Source organism: Rissa tridactyla, chromosome 4, assembly GCF_028500815.1.
Source record: "Rissa tridactyla isolate bRisTri1 chromosome 4, bRisTri1.patW.cur.20221130, whole genome shotgun sequence".
Taxonomy (NCBI): domain Eukaryota; kingdom Metazoa; phylum Chordata; class Aves; order Charadriiformes; family Laridae; genus Rissa; species Rissa tridactyla.
This window is the reverse complement of record NC_071469.1, coordinates 45058497-45074351: the sequence shown is the minus strand read 5'-3', so window position 1 is coordinate 45074351 and position 15855 is coordinate 45058497.

Here is a 15855-nt window from a genome sequence, read left to right as displayed (position 1 = left end):
AGATGATTTAAATAGCTTCATTTCTCAGTCTGACTTCCCCCAGAAAGTCCAAAATCTTGAACTTCTCCTAGAGGCTTCAACCTTTTAGGAGTTATATGACCATTTGATGTCTATACAACAGTCTCTTCCAAACAAGATGGAGTTACACAAAATAGTTTAAGGTCCTTATACCTATACAAACTTCATCTGTAGCCAGGAGGCAACATAAACTGTGTTCTGGTTTCTGAACATCCTTCTCCCACCCTGCACAGGGTAAATGACCAGACTAACAGAAAGCCTGAAGAAAAGGTGCTGTAAGGCTGTGTGGGGATGAGGAGAAATTTATTTAGAAATCTTTTAATTTTCACCTATCTGATCGAATACATCTGAGTTTTCTCTGTCTCAAAGCCATCTTTTTCTAGTTCATATTCTAATATAACCTTACGGTGTGAAAGCCCTTCTCATGTTTACCATATGGTAATGAAAAGAGACAGGAGAGTGCACCTCAAAAAAAGTTCCACCTTGAAGCCCTGTTACAGAGGAATGTATTTGTTATGTAATAAAAATAACCAAGTCTGCAATTTCATTGCAAATATCTCCATCACTGTGTTACAAGCAGGATAAAGGATGAAGCAGAATTCTATGCTCATTGTGTCCCCCCATATTATAAGAATTGTATCATAAATAACTGAAAAGTTAAATCAAGTAAACAAACCTTTGTGGAACAACACTAGACAGTGGTAAAGTGCTGATTCAGTATTTTTACAACAGGACTCAGCCCGAGGAACTCCAGCCAGTTAAGAAAGATGAAGCACAAAGCTCACAAAGTAGTTCCTTTCTGATGCTCTGAGGCTGAATTGTACACGCAAGTAGAAGGCATGATTGGGATTTTCACGTTTGAGACTCTGCCTGTTCAAACATTATTTTTGGCATATGCTGTGAGTGTGGGCTTCCCCAGTAGGATTCTGAATAACTGATTTTCCGGTGTTGGCAATTTAACTTCTCTAAACCACCTTATGTAACACCTCCCAAACAAAAATAGCATATATTTAAGCTATGTCTTTAAAACTTTCTCTACAAACTTTACATATAGATGATGTCAGTCATCAGTGCAATGTATCAAAGTTCTAGAATATCTACAGATTATTGAAAGTACCTTATACATTCCACCTTTCTAATACATATTCACTATGAGGTGAACATCACCTGTGAGCAGCATAGTTTTTGGGATCGCTTGGCCCAACACACATATGAAGTACAGATAAGACAGAATAATTGTGACCTAAGGTTGAGTCTAAGTATTATATTTACAATCTTAGCCAATATATACTTACATCGGCAGTGTCTCAGTGCACCATTCAGTTATACTGAGAAAAAAGTGGATAAGAGTTGATTTTCTGGTAGGAGTGGTGAAATGATTTTTCAAGGAGTGGTTAAGATAGCAGCAAATTTCATAAGTCCTACCATAGTCCACAAGAAACAACTTTTTAGTTGCTCCTAATGGATTGTTAGATGAAAGACAGGATACAAAGTGGGTCATGACAGTAACTCCTGCACAGCTGCAAAGCAAAGACTTCCTAAAGATTTTTTTGGTAGCCACTTCAAAGTAAAGGAGGTTTACCATAAAATCATCTATAATTATTCATATAGGTTATTGTAGCAGGAAATTATATGTATTTTCCCCAAGATTCATCAATACAAAAATTATATACATGTTAAGTCAAAACCTTCATATATTAGAGACATTAGATTGTCTCCTCTTTCTGTTGTTAATTAAACAATTAAAGAATTTCCACAAAAGAAGTATTTTACTCTTTTGCCTCTGATCTCTCAATGGACAGAGTATCAAAATATTTGTGCTAATTATTTTGTCAGCACACAGCTGAAATAGAATAATCCACTATCTCCTTGAGTGTTCTCAAGATAGCAATAGAGCTGCATTAAGAATATACGAAAATGTAAGGAGTATGCTAAAATAAAATGGTATTAATGTTGTCAATGAATTAGTGCTTATACTGAATGTTATAATAAATGTTAATTCTATCTGTGGATGATCAAACACCATCTACAAATTAATGGAAAATAAGAATGGTTAATTACTTTCAGCTTACTGCCCAGGACATACATGCAAAGCAAGCAACAGGTAAGCCAACATTTTATCTTGAAGGCTGTGGTGCTGGATATTATGTCATATTTTCTCATTTACCAAAAGAGCGTCAGAGTTAGAGATTTCAATTCATCAGCCTTACGTACATGAAGAAGTTAAGGCATGTCCTTGAAGATGGTAATCTTTATACCCTGCATTTTAAAAGATACTGAAATATTTCTCAGCAATTAAGATGTATTTTATTCATGTTGGGTGAACACGGCTTAGTTGCAACCCTTGAGTTGTTTAAGAACAAAGATGATGAGCAACAGTGGAGAGACTTTTCCACTGATGAATGCTAATTGCTAGTGTTTACCTAAAAAAACACAACCACCTGTCAAGACATGCTGTAAAACCATTTAAATAAGCAGAGAGTGACTATGCAGTGGCTATAAACAAAACTGGCATTTCATTAGCAACATTGGCCAAGTGGTCTTGTTGACTGACGGTGTGGATTAGGCAGGTTAAATGAGTTCAAAAAGAATTCTTATTATACATTTTTTTCTCTCTGATACAGTCATAAAATTTCATGCATATTCAGAATCAGTCATTTCTATAAGAGTTGTATTACTGTTCAAGTATTTCATATACATCTGACAGATGATGTGGTACCACCACCCTCCTATGTTAATAATTTATTGGGGTTTTATGCATATTTCCATCATTCCAGCACGCTTATCTTATCTATTGTTCCAGCTTTGGGTATTCTTGAATTGATTCCATATGTTACTACTTAAGCAGGTAAGTGTTATTACTTTCCACTAAATTCTAGACTGGTAAATGTTAACACTGTGCTGACTTAAATGTTGTTTTATTTTTCTTTTGCAGTGTACTAAAAATATTTTTAAGATAATCCTAAAATTAGAAAAAAAGGATCTTGTGGACACTGAAGTTTATGACATAATGCATTCTTAGACACCTAAGCTAAACAAAAGATAAATGGCAAATTTGTTTTATTTTTTTTAAAGTTTAATAGTCTGCTTTCAAATTCTAGTTCTGTTAAATTTCAGTAATTTATTTGTAAAAAGAGATATAATAAAATTTACTCAAGCTGATATTTACCAGTTTAAATAATAAATTTAAGATTACGTTTAGATTACATCCATTCCTTTAGGTCTAACAACACATATAAGGTTCAGCTTCTATACTGAAAAGCCCACCAAATTCTGCTTATTCACAAGTGGATAGCAGTAAAAAAGTCTAAGCCACTGATCCAACCAAACTATTGGTTCAGATTCTCTCAGTGAGAATGTCAATATCAAAGTATCAGCAGTAATGCAGACGTACAGGAGCTGTGTGCCTGGGTTCATGGTACATGGAAGGCTGAGGTCCTAAGGGCGTACAAGTCCAGCTTGGAGGGAGACAACAGAAAGTCTTTGCTCTCTCTCCCTCTCATGACTGAAAAAAACAACTATAAGTGTGACTGATCTTTACACATTAGGGTCCAAGGAAAGGCTGTTCTCGCATCTGGTGATCAAGGACCAAAAGGCAGAAAAGGACTTTCCAATGATGGTAATAAAAAGGGGAGGGAGGAAGTAAGGATTTCATAAACTTGCTGGTTTGAACCGATCATATTGGCTAAGTGGTTTGCGCACCATTGTAGGAAATCAAGGCTGATGCAGAAATTTTCTTAAGTATCTATTAAACCTCTGTCATGTCTGAATTCCTCCAGAAATTATTCTAGTATTTCATTTCTGGGCTATGGGGAGGCAACTAGCGGCTTCATTCTTAGGTGTGTGTCTCAGTATTTGTATTTGAGTCATTAGCACTCAATCTGCTTCAACGTCATTACGTGCACAGTTGTGCCAGGAGACAGATGTGGCAGATGATCAGTATTCACAGCTTGCTTTGCTTTGCTGAGGATCAACATAAGGCCTAGCAGAAAGCAGTGGTGCCCTTCCCAGCTCCTTGTCACTCCTACCTCTTGAGCTAGAGCAAAATGTCTAGCAGTGATGCCTGCCTGTTACTATTGAGACTTTCAAGGGTGCCTTTGAGGTGGCTCCTGGAGATCTCTATAACATCCTGCCTCAAACAAGTTGTTTCATCAGCTTTGGTAATATACACACATCGCTCTCAGCCCTTACAAGTATTTTCCTCTAGAATTTGTTAATGCCCCTGTTATTACATTAAGCGCCCATCATAACAACAGTTTCTACTCAGGCTACTCATTTAGTCACCTCCTAATGACATCACAGATCCAACTCTCTGCGTAGATATAAAAACAAGCATTTTTAGAGATTACATTTCTGGGCAGAGTCCTTCAAAATCTTTTTATTTTCTCCTATATTTCTTCTTCTCCTCCTCTTGCCACCAATAGGAACAAATATCCATAGTCCTCAAGAATTTTGGTGTTTAAATGTGTGGTAGGAATGTGCTTATTGTTCTTTCTTGCTACTTACAAGAAAGAGGAACCTGAAGCACAGAGAGATGAACAACCAAGTTTTAAACGCATTTAGACACCTAGACAAACAGACGACCGTTTATAGAAGTAGTCCCATTAATATCTATAGGATTTAGGCCTTAGAAAAGGCAAGTGATGAAAACAGACCCTTCAGATATTGCTACTGTCAGTTGATGGAAGGTCTCCTTGGATTTCTTCCAACTTCTGCCAGATCTTGAAATGAAGGGTGTTGGGTTGGTAGCCTGGGAAAGAGCAGCTCTCTACAGATGCTAGGACCGGAAAAGGTTTTACCCTGCTAGACATGCTCGAACAACATTAACATCTTACAACTTGTTAACTCTTGTGATAATAAGGCACACTGTTAGAGTGACTGGCAGGGTTAGTCTCTAGGGTCCACCCAACCACTGCCCTCTCTGCCTACTCTGTAAATCTGTAGTCTTTTGTAATACATTGGGTTGTTACAGTGGTTTTTAATGTCATATGTTTTACACTTTCCATTCTAAACGCAAGGCATAGCTCTGCTACCTGAAATTAAATACAGGGAAATATCTACATTTAGAGGTGGGGAATAAACTCCTATCCACCCATGCCACTACGTGACACATTCTGTTCATCTCCTGGGAGACGATAAAGGATGGAAAAACGTGCATCTGTCTGCACTGAGCAGACATCAGATGTCAATGGATGGCAGTCACTCTTCAAGTAAGTTCAAAGCCATCTTCTATATTAATCCCTTAAACTGTTTGCATTCCCTCTGAGGGAAAAATTATATAGAGAGAGACAGACACATGCAAGTATAGAGAATACATCTCACCTCTTACAGAATTTCCATAAAATAAGACTGGACATAGGGTTATTTTTGGAGTCTATGAGTGCAGCTTTACGCTTGATTCCTGGCACAGTGTCACCTTTAAAACAACTGATTTTTATCAGTGTACTCTCCCACGTGCCTCTTGTAGCACCGAGTTCCTAAACTGTCTGCTTTAACTACAACAATCACGTGGGGCATTAGAAGGGCTGTAGAGGTCTCTGGTGACCTCCACAGCTTGGTATAGCCATGAAAATGCTCTCATCTACACTGAGAATTAATCCGTTACAGAGACAGTCTAGGCTCTTGCTGTCCTGGCTTCACAAGACTTCCTTGGGCTCAGCTAAGTAGGCTCTGTGAGCTGGTGAACAACAATGAATAAGATGCATTTGCAGTATTAGAAGGTTGCTTTCCATTTCTAACTGATAGAAACACTAAATCTCAAAATATCACTGGGTAATATTAATCCAAATACAATGAATGCAAGCAAAACTTATCTTATCTTGCTGACACGTAAAGTACTTTATTTTATAGAGGAAGCAATCCTGATATATTTTTGGAAAAAAAAATGCAATCCCAAGAGAGAGACATTTGCTAAGGATTTATCTGCTCCAATCATTCCTATTTCATTTAACATGCTTTTAGTTAATTAGCTCAGAAAGTCTAGTGACCTAATGGAAATTATCGAACCAGTCAGCATGAAATGAGTTGGAAATGGTCTACACGACGATAAAAGGAATCCCATAGAATCTAGCTGCTGCAACTTTGTCTGTGACTTGTTTATTTTTATTCACAGTGCCTCTCCTGATTGTTTTTCCCCTCTTCCTGTATTTTATTATTTAACTCTTATAATCTCACAAACTCCTGTCACTGAGTGTAGGCTGGCAGTCTTTGCCCTTGACTTTGGAATGTTCCAATCTTTCGCACTGAAAATGTTGCCACATTAAATATCTTCAAGCTAACAAGAGTCTTGATGATTGTAGAACTAATTCGACTTCTCGTGGTCTTAGGCAAGTCCCAAGACACTTTGATAATCAGAAGTACCGTCCATATTCTTTCTAATTCCAAGAACTGATGCTTGAAGTACTTTTGTTCTTCTATGTCAGGTAGAGATTCACAGGCCACTTTTGTTCTTCTATGTCAGGTAGAGATTCACAGGCCAGGTAAAGCAACTTTCTTCTTGAAGTTTTAATTTTAAAGTATGTCTACTTAGTTTCACCTCATGACCAGACAGGTCAAAGGAAATCCCCAAAACCCATATAACTGTAGAAAAGGTGACTGATGGTGTTTTACACAGACTGACTTCTTTTCAAGAGTGTACAATGGCAGGACTCAAACAACAAAAAGTTGTGCTATCTATGCATAAGCTTGTATCCCAGCTGGATTCAAAGGTGACTAGGTTGATAATGAATGGTGAGATGTGTCTTTCCCACCACCATCATTAAAGCTGTAAAAACAGTGATTCTATTTGCAATGGAATATATTTTCAGTGTTTTCCATCTCCTTGAGTTTGGGACTGAATCAAAGGCCTTCTTGCAGGCTACCTGCACAAACCCTAGGTTTTCTGCACTCAGAATTCCTCTTAACCAGTCTAAAAAAAAAAAAAAAAATTATGCTAGGCTGGCTTGCACAGCAAATAATAGATTACCGGCTCAGGTCATTTCCCTACATATTTTTTTGTTTATTGTTCCCTTCCCTTGCCTTTTCTAACTTGCAATTTCTCCCCCATGTATTTTTCCTCTTGTTTTTTACCACAGTGTTGAGGAACCCTAGGCGTTTGCTGTTTTACCTACTGTACAGCAAGCTTTTTTCTCCCTTTCCTTTTGGCATTTTTTGTATAGCTTTGTATCTCCTTGTTCTTATTAAGATTTTATCATTGGTTCTCTTTGATATGTGTTTCCTAACCTCTTCCACATTCCTTTCTTCTTCTTTTGAAATATTTTAAACAAATTCTTACATTATTATAAATTAATCTTGTATCGTTTATCTTGATTTTGGTGCTTTCCACTGAGGGAGCTCAAAACACTTAGCAAGTACGAGTCCATTTATCTTCTCAAGTTTCCCTATTTGGCATAGGAGGAAATTTAGGCAAAACCCTTGCCATTTTCAAACTGGTCTAAAAGGATTTAGGCACTAAAAGATTCCTACTGGACTTTATTTGGAGTGGGACACCTAATTTCTAGCTAGAGGCAGCTTGGGAGCCTGTTCTGCGTTTTCATCATGACATCATTCCTTCTTCACAGATGTCTAATCATTACTTTTCACAAAGGAAAGCCCACTCTGGAAAAAGCATTTCAGAGAACACAGTCTAGTGTCTTCAGCTGGCACTAACTGACATTGCTGCACCAACAAACATCATAATGATTTACACGAAGCTTTTAATGATCCCATCCCAATACAGTGGCACCTGCAACCCTGACTAGGCTTCAAAAAAAAAAACTAGACATAATATTTTGGATTACAAGTGTGAAGAGTTTTAAGAACTGCAGGAAAAAAAACATGACACAGAGAGAAGTCCCTGTTTTGAACACTGTGCTATACCATCATAAAAGTATATATAGAGAAATTAAAGAAACGTTTTACAGAATAAAGTGATGCAGGGCAGCAAGATAAGTTAAAGCTAAGGAAGGCAGCCAAAAGCAATAAGAACTGTTGCAATTCCATCTGTCCATGTTCTGTACAGTACACAGGTAGGCTGAAAGAGTTTGTTTATGGAGGTAAAAGTGGCAAGGCAGCCACTAAGCAATGCTGTGCTACATCAGGGGGAAAAAAAAATCCAGGCTACATAAATGAAGGCCTGGAGCATCCACCGTAGATACGGTGCAGCTTGTCATGTATGCCTCCACTACATTGAGTTCACCAGATTTCTACTGGTTGGTTGTTACAGAGCTGTCAATGTTTCATTGACATTACACTGAATGACATAGAACTTCAGTCTGACATACAATGATTGTTTTCACGCAGTGACACAGAACTTCAGTTTGACATACAACAGCTGTTTTCATGGCTACCAAGGACACTCATTTTCCCTTTGATGAGGAACAACATTATAGCAGCAGATAGTATCTGTATACATAGCTAGTAAACTACAGGCTGAACCCCTAGTAAACTACATTGGAATGCAATATAAATGACTGACAGTTGATGTATCTGTCTTTGTTTACACACAAAATTCTTTCAGTGAAAACTTTCAGGCACCCACCTTCTCCATGATAATTCTGTACTGCAGCAACTTTCCATGTTGTCAAAGGCGAATTGGCAGCATTCTTCCAGTGAGCTGCAAACACTGACCATCATCCTCCATTGTAGGCCTCCAGTTTTCAGAGATAATGACATTGTCTGTACATCTCTCCTAAACCAGTGGAAAATGAGCTATTAGTACAGATTATTTTAACGTATTCTTATAGTAAGTCATTACAACAACCTGGCATCTCTCTTGAGTTACAACAGACGCCAGTAACTACTCTGATATTTCAAGTGCTTGGTGAATATAACAACATATGTTTATATTTTACATGCTTATTTTACCAAAATGAGATGCTCAAGCTCATTAAATAAATTCCAGAATTTTCTATCAAGCCAGGAAAAGACTTAAGTTTCAAAAAGAAAATGTAGCTGGCCATAAGGCCAACTTCTGTTGTAACTTCTGTTTTTTCATGATTTTCTATTCAACTTAATTTTCAGATATACTGTAGAAAATGTGTGTTAAGGCTGGTTTGTGCTTTGCATGGAATAATCAGCCACAGTCTTTCACAAAAACTGTGAATATAAAACAAGAAATCATTTGGCCGAGAGTCAAATACTCAACAGGTCTATCTCTTCAGAGAGCAAGATGCCTTACACAAGACATGCTTTGGCAGAGATTCTGGCTATAGCCACCAAAAAATATTTTTCAAATATGCATGATCCTGACTTTATAATAGAGTTACTGTGTGTTCTCTTTCAAGGACCAGAAGAATGCAAGGCCATACACCACCGCCCCCCGCCTCCTTTGAATTCTCTCATAAAGCAAAGCCTACTCTTACCCCATCTTTTAAAAAGTGACTTTCTGCATACCCACAGACATTACAGGGGTCTGTATGGCAAGCTTGTTTTCACTGAATTTACACATTCACTAATAATACTTGCTAAAGGTGACCATCTGATTAGCGGGAAGCGACGGACCATCATTCATGCCCAGGAATCACTAATAGCTTTACGTCAAAAAGCTATCTGGTGTAGTTAAGTCAGGTGGGGAAGCACGTGCATTAATAAGAAAATATGGTACTGTCTTCTAAGTCTTCAAATGTTAGGAAGAACAATAGTGGTTGGGAAACTCTATCTGGTTAAATGGTATTTCCTCTCAATGGTACAATACCCTGGATTAAGAGTTTCCTTAAATGCTTGGGATTTTATCTACATCATTTCCATCACAAGCGTCATGCACCCACACCCTATAGCTTCTTGATGACCTTGTCACGTGCAAATGTCAGTGGTTTAGATACAGTATAGGTACTAAAGTTAGAAGACACTTAAGTACACCATATTGCAGGCCAGTTAAGAAAATAATTATTCCATTTAGGCAATCACTTACAAAGGCCAAACCCTTCCGAGACTTTAGTTTGTCCAGAAGACGGTGCTCCACAGTGAACAGCAACAGACAAGGAATACAGGAAAAAACAAGGTAAAGTGTTTCCTACAGAAGAGACATCTGTGCCCATGGCACCTGAATATGTAGCAAATACACGTCTCAAGCAATGCCAAAAGATCCCCTGTATGCCCAGCTGCAAGTTAAAGCATCTGAAGCTACAATACACTGAAGGGTCGCATCAGCTGCTTCCTGTGGACATAAGCCACTGAAGACCATCTCCCAAGTCACCTCTGAGGAAGAAAGCTGCAAGAACATAGTAAAGTGTTATCAGCTTGGTGAAGTAACAAAGACAAGGGAGGGGACATAGATTCAGTGCAGAAAACAGTGCAGAAACTCCTAGGAGTTGGTACAGCAAAGCTTCTTTCAATGAAAGCTAGTTGAAATGAGATGGCTTTGCTGAACTTTTCTGATGCTGCATAATCCAGGACTAACTGAAAGAAGAGTGAAGCTTCTCATCAGCCTCTCTGAAGATTATTTATGCTCCACTGCAAAAGACTATAGGTACTCCTGCAATCCCTTAAAATTTACTATGGAAGGATACCACAGTGCATAATATTTACAGAATTACAAAAGTTAATTATCTGATTCAGCACACAAAAACCAAGGTTCCTTGTTGTTGCAGACAAGCAATTCCCTTTATCAAGGTGTTTAAAGGTACATTTAGGATGGATTGCATCTTTTTTTGTGCAAACTACTCTTACTATATAGGTTTATTCACGCTAAAGGCCTCTATTGTGAAACTGACTTTGGTATAAGGTTTCTGTTCCCATAAAACAAATTAATGCATGATCCCAAAAAATTGGCTTCAACAGCTGGCCATGGTTCCTCCCCATCTCCTTCTGTAGCTTCTACATCTGTAAGCTTTTCTTTTCTCACATTATAGTCTCACATCTTTTGCAACAGCTCTTGCAATAACACATCCAAATCTCACTTACCACTTAGAATGACGCTCCAGAATTTTGGACTCCTGATACCCACTTTAGTCTCACGGCTGGTCATGGCCGTTTTGCATACGTCTGTAAGTAAATAAATCAAAGAAGGCAAATCAAGGTTACATTACAAGTTTGTACAAACTCACATTGCAGCTTTTACTCCTCATGCCCCTGGGTTTCCTAAGACCACGTTGCCTTCTGATGCAATTTTTCTACACCTGACAAAAATAGGCCACTAGAGACGTACCAGGTCTGCCTTCTTTTTGCTCTTGTGAGTGGGTTTTGTGTGAAGTAAAGGGGAGCAATTAGACTGTGAGTTGTCTTGTTTCACATCAGTAGAGGCAGAAGGGAACAAGTTCTCTTGCATGAGTACACCAAATAATCGATTTAACTACAATGCAGTATATGTATATTCTTTGCAAATTATTAAACTTCACACTTCATGGAAGCTTTGCACTATTAGAATACATAAGGTGGGTACATAGTTTTAATGCATTTATATAGACAGGCACAAAACCACACAGAGATCATAAGCAACTTTTCCCAGCTCAAATAACAGTTGACAAAAGGACAGTGAAGAGGACACAGAAATAAACACTTCCCAAATCCATCTCTAATTTGGTTTTGGCATCAGGCTCCAGCTCACCATTGCTGCCATGTATCTCATGCAAAAGCAGCAATAACAGGATAGATGGGAAAGCTCCCGTCAGATTTTTAGTCTTTCATCATTTTCTAGCAGGGAATAGAACTTACGCTTAAGGAAATATTTTGGGGTTTAAGGGGTTTTTTTTAGGAGTGCAAAGTTTATAAGCATTGTTTTTAGGTGAGAAAGGTGATCTTGTAATTTATTTCTTTGTAATTTTTCACTTAATACTCAGCAAAATTATAACCACATGTTCTGAATGTTTAGCATATGACAGATGGTTCGACTCCAGCTGAATCCAACTCAGTCTTACCCAGTAAGGAAGAAAAAATTACTGGGTGTTTTTACCTTTCTGCTGTCTCCAGTTTTTCTTAATTTCTCATTGTTGAACAAGAGGAATACAATAACTTCCCCAAATCAGCATGAGTTTATAGCCTATTTAGGAAGGGAAGGAAGAAGGGAGGAGGGAGGAGAAGGGACTTCTGAAAGGGTTGGTGTTAGAGTTGATCAATACTGCTGGGAATGGTCCCTTCAACAACACCCCCCTCCAGATTTCCCTTTCTGGAATGTTCAGAGCACAGAAAAGTGTGCTTGTGCCTCAATGCCACAGAAAATATTTATCACTTTTAATCACACTCAAAATAGGCATAAAAGAATACATTAGCACAATGGAAAAGACAGGGGAAATCTGTTGAGAAAGCCTAAACTTGTTTGTTTTTTCAAGCTTCAGATTTGAAAACACACCTGCTTCCAAAGAGAGCTACGCTGACTACTTTGACTCAGTGACACAGGCATCGGAGCCTGTACCCTTTTCCTATGATCCATGAAGTAATCCCCAGACCACACAGTTTGGTTACAGACATTTCTTTTAATGAATTATTGTGCCAAATGCAAGGCGAGCAAGTACAACCATCTAACACTACAGTGAGATTATGGTAACAGTCTCAAAGAGATTCTGAAAAAGAGGACTGTGGTTAGTATAGGTGATGAAGGATTTAACAGATCACTTCAGCATCGATAGACACTGAAAAAATATACTAGAAACACAAAATAGTTTTCCATCTTTGTGGGCTTAAAATGCATCACTTTATGGATGTGGCAAATGTCACCAATTCTTCAGCCGGTTTCCTACCTCCCTTCTTAATTGCAAAACAAAGCTCACATTTGAAGCCAAGACCCAGGAATTTGGGCCCTGGGACCTGAAGTTAGAGCAGAATCCCTGAAGGCTTTGAGCCCTGGCTCAAATAAGCAGTTTCCAGACTTCTGGCTACCAAAAAAAAAAAACCCAACCCAAAAATAAACCCCCAACCTGAAAACATAGTCATGTCAAAAAAAGTAAGATCCTGAATCCATGGTAAGAGGCCCAGAAACCTGCAGCATGCAAATGTTCATGAGTCATATACACTAGAGGCTGTAGAGTTTCCTAAGTCATAGAATCATAGAATAGTTAGAGTTTGAAGGAACCTTAAAGATCATCTAGTTTCAACCCCCTCAAGCAGGGACACCTTCCACTCGATCACGTTGCTCAAAGCCCCATCCAGCCTGGCCTTGAACACTTCCAGTGATGGGGCATCCGTACCTTCCCTGGGCAACCTGTTCCAGTGTCTCACCAACTTCACAGTAAAGAATTTCTTCCTAATATCTAATCTAAATCTACCCTCTTTCAGTGTAAAACCGTTACCCCTCATCCCATCACTACAATCCCTCATAAAGAGTCCCTCCCATCTTTCCTGTAGGTTGCCTTTAGGTACTGGAAGGCCTCTATAAGGACTCATAGGAGAGGTGTTCCAGCCTTCTGATCATCTTCGTGGCCCTCCTTTGGACTTGCTACAACAGGTCCATGTTCTTCTTATGTTGGGGGCCTCAGAGCTAGACACAGTACTGCAGGTGGGGTCTCAGGAGAGCGGTGGAGAGGTGGAGAATCGCCTCCCTTGACCTGCTAGCCACGCTTCTGTTGATGAAGCCCAGGATACAGTTGGCTTTCTGGGCAGTGAGCGCACATTGCCGGCTCATGTTGAGCTTCTCATCCGCCAACACCCTCTAAATCCATCTCCTCAGGGCTGCTCTCAGTTCATTTGTGCTTGGGATTGCTCCGACCCATGTGCAGGACCGTGCACTTGGCCTTGTTGAACTTCATGAGGTTTGCACAGGCCCACCTCTCAAGCCTGTCAAGGTCCCTCTGGATGGCATTCTTTCTCACCAGCGTGTTGACCGCTCCACACAGCTTGATGTCATCAGAAAACTTGCTGAGGGTGGACTCAATCCAACTGTCCATGTCGCTGACAAAGACGTTAAACAGCACTGGTCCTAATACTCACCCCTGAGGAATGCCTCTTGTCACGATTTGGACATCAAGCCGATGACCGCAACTCTTTGAGTGTAGCCATCTGGCCAATTCCTGTCAAAGCTTGTTCGTTTGCGTGAGAAACTGAGAAAGATGTAATAGAGCTATGGCCGCTGAAAACCCAGGCTCCCTGGCAGCCTGTCAAGAAACCCGACACACCTGAGCTATGACCTGACTAGTCAATAGCAGAGCCAATGTGAGGAATGAGGCCCAGTGCATGCTGGAGCTGAGCACACTTACCAGTGAGGGCTCCACACAAGCACTGCTGAAACCAGCCACCCAAGAAAGGAGGCTGAAGTGATAGCAGCAGTATGTTCGTCACCTTCGAGAGACAAAAATCCCAGCCATGGATATTGTGTGTGCTGCTGGCATAGTGTCAAACACTGTGGTGGCAGCCCTAAATGGCAGAGGTCTTGGAACGGTATGAGGGAAGACTGCTTGGGCCAAAAGACTGTAGACTACACTACGTACTGTGTACGAGAGCCCATCTAAGCCTCTGGGAACAGGCGGAGTTGCCAGGCGCCACAGGTACCTCATTTGTCTCTGGACAGGCCTCCCTCTGCCAAGTGCATGAGCAGACCCAGCACTGGGTTTTGGTGAAAAAAATAAGCTAAAATAAAATAGCACCATTCTGCAACAAGTAACTACCAGAGCTCTCACTGTCTGGGAAATCCATATGAAGGTCATATATACCAGTGGACTACAAACATTAGGCATTTAAATCAATCCAAGTTTGAAGTTTTGGGTTTATCCTGCTAGCAGCTTTAGGTATCTCTTTCTTTTAAATATCTAAATGTGCTTTACAGAGATGAGGACACCTGCAGGTTAAAAGCACAGGACCAGCATTATCATTAGCTTGAGTAAGTAGGAGATAAGCTGAAAATTTAATCAATCATTCTAAATAACCCTCCCACCTTTTTCATTTAATGCATACCTTTTTCAGTGACTTTTGCTGTAGGGTAGTATTTGCATATGAAGTGTGCAATTATGAGCTCAGAAGAGACTACTGAAACCAGCTACCAACTTTGTGAAAATTACTTGAAAATGTAGTTCTAAAAAATACATGATTATTAGTATAAAGTATATCCAGATTGTCCAACACTATTATAGGATATTTCCTTCATTGAACATTATCTTTTTTTTTTAAGAAAGTCTGTTAAATTGCAAAGAATTTATGCAATTGGTATTATTGCTATCTCACTGGTCCTCATTTTACTGGGAATTTGTCTCTAAAGCAGAAAGGACGCAGATTCAGTTGTCTCATTGCTCTGAAGAAACTTAATGGATTTTTAACAACATACTGACATGGTTTCTCATACGAAAAAACCTCCTTTTTTACCCTAGTATCAGTCTGCATTAAATGGTAGTTCCTAAAATTTCATCCATGAATCATTTAAGTTATTAACAGGTTTGCACAACAAATCTCTCAGGGGAATACCTTGTGGAGAGTGTGTGCTCCATTGACAGACAGACAGTTGTTTTTCTCCTGGTTCATGCGTGGCTTTTTCAGAATCTATCAATGTTCTACATCAAACTAAATTACCAACTAAGTTTGTGAGCTGAAAAACAACGTTTCTACCTGAGGACACTTTTTCAGCCACAGATAATGTTAGACATGATTGCAACTCCCTACCGACAAAAGCGGTGCTAATGAAATCAGATCCTTTCACTGGAACAACTATAGGGAATTAGGAGTTAAAATCTCTTTAATTTAAAATCTACTGTTATCTTCAGGACAACTGTTAATTATGGACACAGGCTCACCTGATGAAACTACTGAAATCAATGAGACCTGTTCTTACTGCTAGCATTTAAAAATTCAGTTAACCACATTTAATCAAAGCAAGATTCACACCATCACTCTTTCTTTACTGAAATAGGGCCATCAAATTTTGAAATTGTGGCACTTTTTCTGTTTCCTTAGGAAAGAGAGTTAATTAATTTTAACGTTATGTTTGTATCAACATTTTAT